Genomic DNA, 12194 nt, shown 5'->3' with positions numbered 1-12194 from the left:
CCAAGGCCTTTTCCTTCATTATTTGCCATTTTCTATTGTTATTTAATATTTCATGACCTATAGGGCCCTTTCAGCATAAGAAAATGAAATATTACACAAAACAGAGGATTTTGTCTTTATGATTGTTAAATATGTGCTACGTTTAAACTGTAATGCCAAAATGTAGCAAAAATTAAAGTTTTGAACTCTTTACTTTTTTTTTAAATTGAATCTTATCATTATTGATTTTGCATACATGTTTTTATTGTAGCAAAGGCATGGCATTACCCAAACTTTTTCGGAAAACACAGGTGAGATTCTCAACAAAGGATGATTTGAACCTTCTAAAGGAGGTGTTGGCTGAAAACCCATACAATGACAAAACAAAATGGGAAGTTGTTGCCCAAAACGTGAAAGAAAATGTTGATAAAGCATTTAATGTAACATCCAGGAGAGTGAGAGAAAGGACACAGTTACTGTTGCAGCAGTTTCAGAAAGAAAACTATGAAGCACTAAAAAGGTAAATAAAATATTATTTTACTTTGTTTATACATTTTAAAACAGGTACATTTAACATGTTTAACACACACAAAAAAGTTAAAATTCAGATTGAATCAGACAGAGTGTACATGTTTGTACAAGACTAATCGGCATTTTGAACAGATAATCATGTTCTGGAGGTGTTTTTCCAAAAAATACCAGTCAAGAGAAGGCCAATATCTTCTCATTTTATGTATGGTCGTGGTCTTAAGAAAGAGCTTCCCATGCTTCTCTCCTACCATGCCTATCCTGCATTTAATTCTTGAATAACCATTTTCTTAATTTTTTCCTTGGTTTAATTGCAGTTCTAAATAAATAAGTAAATGTTATTCATGTAGATTCCCAATACATTGTAGATCGAGGGTTGAAGTCATAAAACTTTGCTCAGTGCTCGGAGCACAAAAATCATGCTCGAAACATGAAATCCAGTATTTTGATTGGTTGAATCTCGAGTCTGAGTACAAAAATCGTGCTCGAAAGTTTTATGACCGCAAGGTCTGGAACAGAAGAAGAATAATACACAGAAAAACAACAACTTCTTCAAGAAATTCAGTCATTAGCTGAAGAAGAAGACAAAGAACAAAAGGAAAAAGCTCAACAGAAAGACAAGGATGAACACTCTGAAAAACTGATCAGAAAAAAGGGCAATGGAAGCCCTTACCCCAGTTAAGATCTCAAATGGTAGGCTGTATTCATTTTCTGTAATGTATTTAGAATAAAACATGTAAAATAAATAGAAACTCGTGAATTTTTAGTAGGTATATATAGCAGCCTGAAATGATAAAAATAAAAATATAAAAATAAGATGATGTGGTTTGATAGCCAATGAGACTATCCACCAAAGTTAAAATGAAGTTGGTGTTAGCAATTATAGATAACTATAAGGCCTTCAACAATAGAAAAATACATAACGTATAAGACTTGCAAGAAAGTGGATTTTTACCAAATTTAGGCCTAGGAAACAGATTATAAGAAGGAGAATATCTGGCTACAATATATAAACCTTGTTTTGATTAAAAAAAACCAAGATATACTAACCGGTTATGTAGTTGTAGATAGAAAGTAACGGCATATGCTTTAACAATATTATGTTTGAAAAGTAAAATTGTTACATTAATTTCTTAGTAACACCCAGTAAGATCACCAAAATAAAGGGTAATGAATCTATTATGTCGTACCTTAAAGAAAAATGTGATGTCGAAAAAGACATCAAAATGGCAGAAGTGAACATACGGAAAGAGGAATTGAAGCTGGAGAGGGAAAGGTTTGAGATGGAAAGGGAAGAGAGGAAACAGAAGATAGAAAATGACCAACAAAAACAGCTTTTATTGATGGAACTTATCAAAACTGTAAAAAAAATCTTAAATAAATCAAAAGCAAATGCATTTTAATTTTACTTTTAATTTAGTAGTCTATGTGATGATAAGAATTGGAAATCGTTGAAAATGTTATATTTGAAGAAATAAATACTATATTGTTACGTTATTTAGTCTAATTTAATTGTCCATATTTAAACTACAGACATCCATCACTTTACGTCTGGTATAATTAATTTTAAAAACCAAGATGGCCACTGTTGCTAAAAATGTTTTTATTTAAGTAATATGTTGCAGGATTGCCAATGAGAAAATAATCCACCAGAGAACGAAGATGTAAACAACTATATGGTAATATACTGCCTTTAAAAATAAAAAATAAAGATACCATATATCAAAGGCCCAGCCATGACAAAATGTGAAAAAAAATCAAAAGAGAAAACTAACAGCCTGATTTAATCTAAAAACTGCAACAGAAAAAAACAAATACAATCATGTAAGACAGGCAGTAACATATGACAACCACTGAATTACAAGGTCACATCTTGGGATAGGCACATAAAGGGTTTAATTTGCTTGTGAGCATTTATCCCTCCTCCTAATTGACCCACGAAATAACCATTTCTAAATTCTCGTCCGGGGGGATGTGGAAAGGGTGTGATTTATTTAAGTTTTTCTATTTTTTTCGGAAAAAATAATTCTATAAATTCAGAAACTATCGGGAGTAATGGGACCAGATAACTATCAAAATAATAAGAACTCTCATTCTGAAATTATATTAAGATAAAAAAAAATTCAAGGAGATATCTTTTACAAAAACTAAAATAATGGAATCCATTCTACTGATCAATGAAAAAACGCAAATGTCCATATACATTTATGCCTATTGGAGGTACTCTTCTAGGGTTGGTGGATTTAATCCAAAGAATGTTCCTGTCTCGCTGCCATATAAACAAGTATGACAGTTGGTGAATATAGTTGCTACAATGTAATATTTGCCAACTGGCTGCAAGTACAACTTGAGGTTTTTCTTGAAATCAAGAAATGCAAATAAGGAAAGGACTTTGCCAAATGTCCATTCAACAGAAACACGGACTGCTGACATGCGTTTATTAAATTCTTGTTCTTCTGCAGTAAGTGCTGCTCCTCTGTATGGAGCAATCAAATGGGGCCTTAAAGGATACGCTGGGTCACCATAAAGGGAATATGAGGTTCCATCTACCCTGTTCATTGTGCCTTCCAGCTGATTCATGAGACCGCTCTCCTGCAGCATACCCGAGTCATGTCTCCTGCCTTCTATTGGCGCAGATAAATTTGCCACTAGTCCATTTGGTGCAACAACTGACTGGAACTTCAATCCATGCACACGCTTGTGACCGCTATACACAATTCGTTGATGCCTGGTTGGTTTACATATTGGCATTACTGTGCCATCAATAAATCCCCAACAGTTAAGAAGAGGTGATCCTCTCTCATGAATGACCTCTGCAAATGTACGAAGGTACTCTTGATCTAGGGAAGTTAGTTTATGACTGGTATTGTCATGAATTATGTATAGCGTCTTGGAAAGAATGTAAGATAATTCATATAACGGCCTTTGAAAAATTGGAGAGATATCTTCAAGTCCATTAGGATAAAACTATACAAAGCCCTTCTTTGCCACTTGCAACTGTTCCATTGTTACATACAATTTTTAGTGGGATTCCCAAAGCAACACGCAGTCTATCAATGTCCTGTTTCTCAAATCGAAACATAAATCTGCATTGTTCATTAGTGAGAACCTCCCAATTAATTTTTTCTCCATTGTATACATTGCCGTGAGACTGGTTCATTTCAGTTGAAATAAGGACCAACTCGTCCTTATCTTCAATAGCAGACAACAAGAGAATCTCGGCAGAAGACGTATTGAGCTAGAAGAAAGTGAGGAATAAGCCAGCCAATGAAATTGTTGTTTTCAAAACCGCAATTCAGTCATACAAGTATCCGTACACGTAAAAAAAATCTCAAGCAAGCACTAGATATTTCTTCAGTGTATACGTCTAGGTACACGTACCAGTACACGTGCGACAGCGAAATCTCAACAAAAAATCTAGACGTTTCTTCGTGTACGTGTACGTATGGCTACAAGTACCCGTACACGTACAAGTTTCCAATCTCAACCTCTCTAATAACTTTTCTTTCCGTTATATACTAGTAGCTGATGTTCTCTCGCTAAATAAATCAAAATGTTGTGACCATGTTGAAAGCATCTATCCCATCAAACTAGAGATAAAGGATATAACATATACAGCTAATTCTGACTCATATTTTGACTTATATCTAGAAATTGACAATGATGGTCGGTTGAAAAGCAAAACTTTACGACAACATAGTTGATTTTAGCTTTCCAATTGTGAACTTTCAATTTCTATTCCCGGGCTTTTATTTCCTACCTTAATTTCTTTGATAGAGGGTTGCTGCTCTCAAGGAAGCTACTAAACAAGAGTTCCAAGTAGTGAAGTTGAAATCATGCCTTCGTAAATTTTACGGACACTATCAAAAGTTGGTTGACCGTTATGGAGTAACCGTTCCACAGATGATTTCGGATATGTTCATTATGTCGTAACTACAATCCCTTTTCCTTTTCACGAATGTGACCTACTAAATTAGACTATTTACTGGGTTTGTTATAACATGACCTACACGACGGGTGCAACACGTGGAGCAGGGTATGCTTACCCTTCCGGAGCACCTGAGATCACCTCAGTTTTTGATGGGGTTCGTGTTGCTTAGTCATTAGATTTCTATGCTGTGTGGTGTGTACTTTTTATTTTTCTGTTTGTCTTTTAACTTCAGCCATGGCCTTGTCAGTTTATTTTCTATCTACGAGTTTGACTGTCCCTCAGGTATCTTTCGCGCCTATTTTAGAAAACAGCTAAATCAAATACCTTGCAGAAAATTCAAAAACATCTGGTCATCTATACTTATCATTGTAGATAAAAAAAAAAAAACCAAATTACTCATGATTGTACACTTTTCATTTACCTCTGATCCGTCGAATGAAGTTTTCATGTCTCAAATTGACACGATACGCTTGCGAACGTTCATACTACAAGGACTATAGTATACTCCTTACACAAATAAACAGAGTTATGTGAGACCACAACTGAAATCGATAGTACATAAGTTGGACAGCACCCATTACAAATTGGTTGACAATAACTCATTTTTTCGCAGTTAGCTATCTTAATTTAGCAGACAAAACGTCTTATCTTTAATTCTACTAATTCCGCCCTTTTCAAGCTTGATAAATAATTACTGATGTGTTGATTTGCATAGCGGGTGAAATATGCATACAATATTATCCATGCGATTCCTTCAGTTTTTGTTTCTTATTTTGATTTGTCTCTTCTGAATCAAGTTAAGAGTTTGAACATCGTTTAACTACTGTTAAAGCGACCATTTTCAATGAGATTTGTCTGGGTGTGTTGATATTATATTGTATGTTAGAAAGTATGTTTATCATTATTTTTAACTCAACAAAGATATATAAGAAGATGTGCTATGAGTTTTAATGGGAGAACTCTCAATCCAAGTCACAATTTGTAAAAGAAAAACCATTATAGATCAAAGTACGGTCATCAAAACGGAGCATTGGCTCACACCAAACTGTAAGCTATAAGGAGACCCAAATTTACTGGTGAAACACCTGGACATGGAAAAAAAGTTTAATAACATATATACTGAACTCAAAGGAAAAATGAAATTGGAAAATCCTTTATCTTATGTTAAAATCTGACTCAATCACATCAAATGAATGAAAACAGGCACATACCTGACTTGTTACATGTATTTCCTTATGTAGAAAATGGTGGGTTAAAACTGGTTTTATAACTAGCTAAACCTCTCATTTTTTCAATAATTTAAGTGAAGCAGTTTGCATTGTTTTATAAAAGAGGGGCGAAAGATACCAGAGGGACAGTCAAACGCCATGACTAAAATATAAAAAGACAAACAGACAAATATTCGTACACAAGACACAACAAAGAAAACTAAATCTAAGCAATATGAACCCCACCAACTACTGGGTGTGATATCAGGTGCTCCGGAAGGTAAGTAGATCCTGCTCCATATGTGGCACCCGTAATGTTGCTCATGTTATTACAAAGTCGGTAAATATATAGTCTTATTCTGTAAGTCACATTCGTGGTGAAAAGGGGAGTGGATTGTACTTACGCCATAAGGAACATATTCTATATCATCTGTGAAACGGTTATTTCATAACGGTCAACTGGTTATGGAGTCCGTAAAATTTACGCAGGGATGATTTCATCTTCGCCATTGGAACTCTTGGTTTAATAGCTTCCTTGTGAGCAGCAACACTCTGTAAAGTAAATCATGATAGGAAATACAAGTCCGGAATATCGTATAAATTGGGAGATATATACTAAGTATGCAGGAGCTGCTGGATTGTTGCTACATAGCAATGGAAAGTTAACAATTGGGAAGCTGAAATCATCTCTTTGGTCGTAAAGTTTTGTCTTTAACTGACCCTTTTTTTCTAGATGTAAATCAATATATGACGCAGACTTAACGGTATCTGTTGTATCTTTTATCTCTAGTTTGATGGGATAGATGCGTTCAACACAGTCAACAAATTTTGTATTATTTAGTGAGAGAACATCATCTTTATGTTGCTAACTTCTTACCTTTGTTCCTAAGACGTTCCTGTATGACATCAGCCTCATAATAATAATGAGACATGTCGACAAGAAAAGGGGCATAATTGGTTCCCATTGGATTGCCGACAGTCTGTTGGAAAACAAATCCTCCAAACGTAATAAATATGTTGTCAATCAAGAAATCAAGCATCTTGATAATTTCACTTTCAGAGAATTTTTGATTCAGAGTGATTCTTTACAAAGTAGGAGTTATCCCTCCCCAAGACAAGATACTTTTATCTACATTCGACATTCTTTTTGATGAAATACTAGTATTCACGCCACCTCTAGAAAAGACAGTTTCACAATAACTTTGAAGCCCGGCTTTGATTCCTGATAAAATAGATTTTAATAATTTAAAAAGAGGTTTCGAGGAACCTTAATTACTATTAAGCAGTATCTACTTAATCAAAGAAAGATAAAATGGCATATAGACACTCTTAAGGCAAAGTGCATGAGCAAAAATGAAAGACAAGATTACAAAAAAATACCATAGCATAATACCACAGGGCAAAATGTATAAATACAGAGGCACATCAAAAATATATAGCCACAAACGGACTTAAAAGGTTAAAAATATGCAAACACAAATAAATAGAACATAATAGCACTCAATTAAGATGATATATAACGTCAATACATAGAATCTTTTTTTCAAGACCATCATGTTTAATTTGTGAAGTTAACACGGAATTTTTATCTACAAGATGCCTTCTTTGTATCTTCCCATGAAAAAAGACGCGACGCAAAAGAATAAGTCATTAGCGATGTTTCTTATTTCATTTTGATAAATTGAACTAAATTAAATTATAGGAAATACAAGCTCGGGAATCACATTGGGAGATATATACTAAGTATGCAGGCGCTGCTTAAATGTTACTACATAGAAATGGAAAGTTCATCACAATTTGGAAGCTGAAATCATCTCTTTTGTTGTAAAGTTTTGTTTTTAACCGACCCTCATTTTCTAGATGTAAGTCAAGATATGATGCAGATCTAACTGTATCTGTTGTATATTGTATATCTAGTTTGGTGGGATAGATGCGTTCAACACAGTCAACAAATTTTGAATTATTAAGTGAGAGAACATCATCTTTATAGCAGGAAGAAAAGTTAAAGGATGTTGCTAACTTTTTTATTTTTGTTCCTTAGAAGTTCCTGTTTGACGAGATACCTTCTTTGTATTTTCCCATGAAAAAAGACGCGACGCAACAGAATAATTAATCAGCGATGTTTCTAATTTCATTTTGACAAATTGGACTAAATTGGATACTGAAAGCGAATTACTATTTGACTATGTCATTTTCATTTATGCTTGAACAATAAAATCATTATTTTATCTTTTGTATATATCTCCTAGCTAATGTCCCTTAAAAGGTTCTTAAATTTTTTTGTAGGAATTGCATATATTTATCAGAGAGTCAAACAAAAATCAATTATCACATTGCCTAAACACAAGCATAGCCTTTCTTACTGACAAAACAAACAACAGAATTCCACTTTATCATGAATATTTGTTGTTTGCCAGCTGATATTTAAAACTTTAATGATACTATCTTATTGATGTTTTATTCTCCGTTTGTAGGTTTATTGATTTATACATGAATGCAGATTTGGTTGACAAGAAACGATGTGAACATTTGGTTTTATTGTAAAAAAAATGATCATAACGTAATGCAGAACTAGAAAGTGAAGGACAAAACATTTTTCAAAAGGTTATTTACCATGTAACCGAATGTCAAGTCATCTATTCTTAAATTTAAGTCAGTAATAATAATATATATCTAATGAAATAGTCTAAGTAAGAAATATCTATAGAATATGCTTGATAAAACCGTATAAACGGTTATACACGGCAAAACTCCATAGACACTAAATTACTCCTACAATATATGTTTACATATATTGGTAATCATAATCAACCTACAAAGCTGTTTATAAATATTTAAAACATCAGTTTTATAGAAATGATACAATAAAAATATTTTCGTTTGAACCCACACATTCAATTTACTTAATTTAAACATTCGACCCACACCAAGAAATTTAAGTTCTACATTATTTTTTTAAATATTAAAATTGCGTAAGTCATTCAATGTTGGTGTTCTGATTTTAATACATGTAAATGATAACTTAGACAGGTAGATACATATAAGTATATACTTTCACTAGAACACACCCGTGATATCGCGGGTCCGTGACTGATATAAAGTGTATAACTATGCGTATGCCTTATTTTAGTATTGGCATTGTCATCTGATAAAGTCATGCCGATTATAAGATGCACAGTTTTCTCTGCTTTCAAAATCTTTCTGTTTGAACCCGTCGACCTGGAACCTATCAATTATTGGTAATATTAATAATTTGGAAAACAAAAGGGCCTGGAATGGAGTATTTTTTACTCAACAGTATACAGCAAAATTCCAAATACACCGTTTGGTGGTGCGCCTGTAAGATGCAGAACGTATACAGATATGGTAATAGGTAACAGGTGAATATACTATTGGTATCGGTGTCGGACTCGATCCGGAACTTCTTAGTTATTGGCAATATTAATTACGTGGAAAACAAAGGGGCCTGGAGTGGTGTAATTTTTAATCAACACCATTGTACTATATTAATTATATATAAAGTTGAATTCTTTGATTCATCGTTTTTACGTGATGACGGCTGACAAATTGGACCTCGTTATTTTAGTATTATAGATTAGTTTCTATTTTTACTGAGTACGATTTCGTTACATTTTATAAAAGTATCCTGAACCATGTAGATTTGTCGATTCTTAATAAGGTAAAGGAACACAATGGCCGACAATATCACAAGCGAAAAGTAAAATAAAAAAAATACTGAACTCCGAGGAATATTCAAAACGGAGAGTCCCCAATCATATGGCATATTAAATAATAAAACTTATCACATATTTTGTACTGATATGTACGTTTTTGCATGGCCAATAATAGCCGGAAGTCAAGGTTGGTTATCAGCCCTCGGGGCCGATATCGATATCAGCCCTCGAAATCCATATCAAGCCCCCGAGTTTAACTTCCGGTAAACTGTCAATCAAAGACTATTTGTAAACAAGTTGAACACAATGAAAAGAAATTTAGAAAGTTACGAATCTGCTGTAGAAGAAAAAAGTAGAAATCAACAGTGAAAATCACAAAAGTTCCCGTAAAATTTTGACGTCATAAAGAATTTATAAAATATATGACGCCACACTGGAATGAGTAGCGATATATGATTCTTCTTAAGCATTTTTAACATTTGTAATGTAACATTTTAAAGTCGTTTAATATTTGCAATTCTTAGAATTAATATATTTATTGTTAATCATTTCTGAAACTTTTCACAAAACGTTGTTTACCTACTGTGATACGAACTTTTTTAAACTCACAGTGATACATTTTTTATTTTATTTTCGTTAAATATCTTTTTGATTTTTGATGAAATATCAAACATAATTTGGTGTAAGCTATTTGTTTTCTCTTGCTTAAAAATATGTGATAAATAGATTATTACATGTCATTTTTCATATGGTCCCTGGTATCAGCCCAAGACCCATATCAAGCCCTCGGGCTAAAGCCCTCTGGCTTGATATGGGAGTCTAGGGCTGATACCAGGGCAATATGAAAAATGCCATGTAATAATCTATAATTATCACATACTTGTTATGAATACCTTAGGTTTTGCATATGCAATAACCTCAAAATTGCCCGGGGCAAAAAAGACTATATTGATATTGTGCCCTGATTCCAAATGACGTGACGTCATCGCGTCCTTTACGACACGTTTGTGATAAAATGTGTAAGATTTTACCTTTTATGTTTCATTAAATTGTTATAATTGACCTTTTTTTTTCTCTTTTCTGCAGAACTTGAATATGTGATAAAAAGATTATAACATGTCTTTTCCATATTGGGCCGGGTATCATCCCTCGACCCATATCGACCCTCGGCTAAAGCCTCGAGGCCGATATTGGAGTCTCGGGATGATACCAGGGCTATTCTGGAAAAGGGCATGTTATAATCTATACATATCAAACGAATGGACAACAACTGTCATATTCCTGACTTGATACAGGCATTCTCTAATGAAGAAAAAGGTGGATTGGAAATGGTTTTATAGCGCTAAACGTCTCATTTGTATGACAGTCGCATCAAATTTTGTAATATTTATAACGATGAGTGAACCAAACAAACATAACAGGCAAAATTGTCAAAATAGTAACAATCTACACAAGTTACGCAGAAATACTGACCAAAACTTGTCTCGCCAATAAACTCCCTTGTAAGGAAGGGTTATACGGTTCTACGGCACTGAAAGCAACCGTCGTGTTGTGCATGATAACAAAATGCTCGATTAAACGTAAACTTAAAACTAGCAATACATTAGTTATTATTGAGTCATAAAGGAGTAGGTCCGGTAAGGACCGATTTTGGCCTCAAATTTCAGGTTCATCTGAGGAAAGATGTTGACCACTTTTAAACACTTAAGTGTCTATTTAATTTGATTCAATTAATTTATGTGAAAGATTTTTTTTGACTAATTTAGTCATTAAAAACGCACCAATGCAAGCTCAAATATGAAAAATCTACCAAATATGCCGAAAAATGTCACTTTTAAGATGATTTTTGTCAAAAATGAAAGCGGCCGCATCCGTGTTCATCCTCAACCTTTATATATGTTATGTATTATCATCAAATACAACTTCCATTTCAATATTTTGGATGAACACGAATGCGGCCACTTTCGTTTTACACGGAAACCGTCTAAAATTTAACCAAAATGCTAGAATTGTAAAGATTTCAGTAATTTAGCATGACTTAATGGTGCTAGTTCCCGATATATGTACATCCTATTGTCAAAAACAGCCCATATTTATGTAGCAGAAGCATTCTACTGTCCAATAAATAACTAAAAGTATACATTTTAACAATTTTGTTAAACTGCTATATTGTGGGGCCAAAAAGGGGTCTTACTGGACCTACTCCTTTGGAGAAACAAAAAAAAATCGTAGACAGTGATAGTATTAAAAGAAAAAGGAATTCATTTTAGAAATAGGAACCTTCTTCGGGGTATATTGAGAGTATGGCTAATACCGTGTGCACAACAAACCGTTTGTAGTATTCCTTGAAAATTTCACACGTACTTATTTTAGAAAGGGAAGTATTTGGAACATCATTGTAAGATCGTGGGAATTTGTGTTATAGATTAACGTTGTACATCCAGCGGCAAAGTGTTCTTGCATGTTTAAGTTTACATCATATCTATGTATCATGAATATAAACCCTGCTTGTTATAAGACCCAACTGAGCTAATTTCTAAAGATCTAGATCACAATTTCACAATCCGCAAGAAGACATGTCAGTCCCATTCTTATATATTATTCTGACAGGTCTTAAATTTCTAGAACATTCAACCTACTTCATAAAGAAGAATGGTGATTAAAGCAAAAAATAATGAAACACCAGGGCTAAAATCAAAATCTATAGTCAATTGAACATAGAAAGAACATGGCGAGGACTCAGAAGAAAACAAAACAATCAACAAAAATTTAATATCTTGGATAAGGAATCTAACCAAAATATTGCGTAAATTTAGTACTACAGCAAAGTTCTACCTCGTAGAAAACATAGTCCTGAGTTCCTATTAATATCAT

The 12194-nt window shown here is 33.5% G+C and overlaps 1 pseudogene; it reads left to right on the top strand.

Annotated features, from left to right (window-relative positions):
- The first annotated feature begins 256 nt into the window (after nt 1-256).
- Nucleotides 257-1910, top strand: LOC139515041 (mRNA export factor GLE1-like; annotated as a pseudogene).
- The last annotated feature ends 10284 nt before the right edge of the window (nt 1911-12194 follow it).

This window comes from Mytilus edulis, chromosome 3 (assembly GCF_963676685.1).
Source record: "Mytilus edulis chromosome 3, xbMytEdul2.2, whole genome shotgun sequence".
In the NCBI taxonomy this organism is placed as follows: Eukaryota; Metazoa; Mollusca; class Bivalvia; order Mytilida; family Mytilidae; genus Mytilus; species Mytilus edulis.
This window is presented reverse-complemented; position numbering and strand designations above follow the sequence as displayed.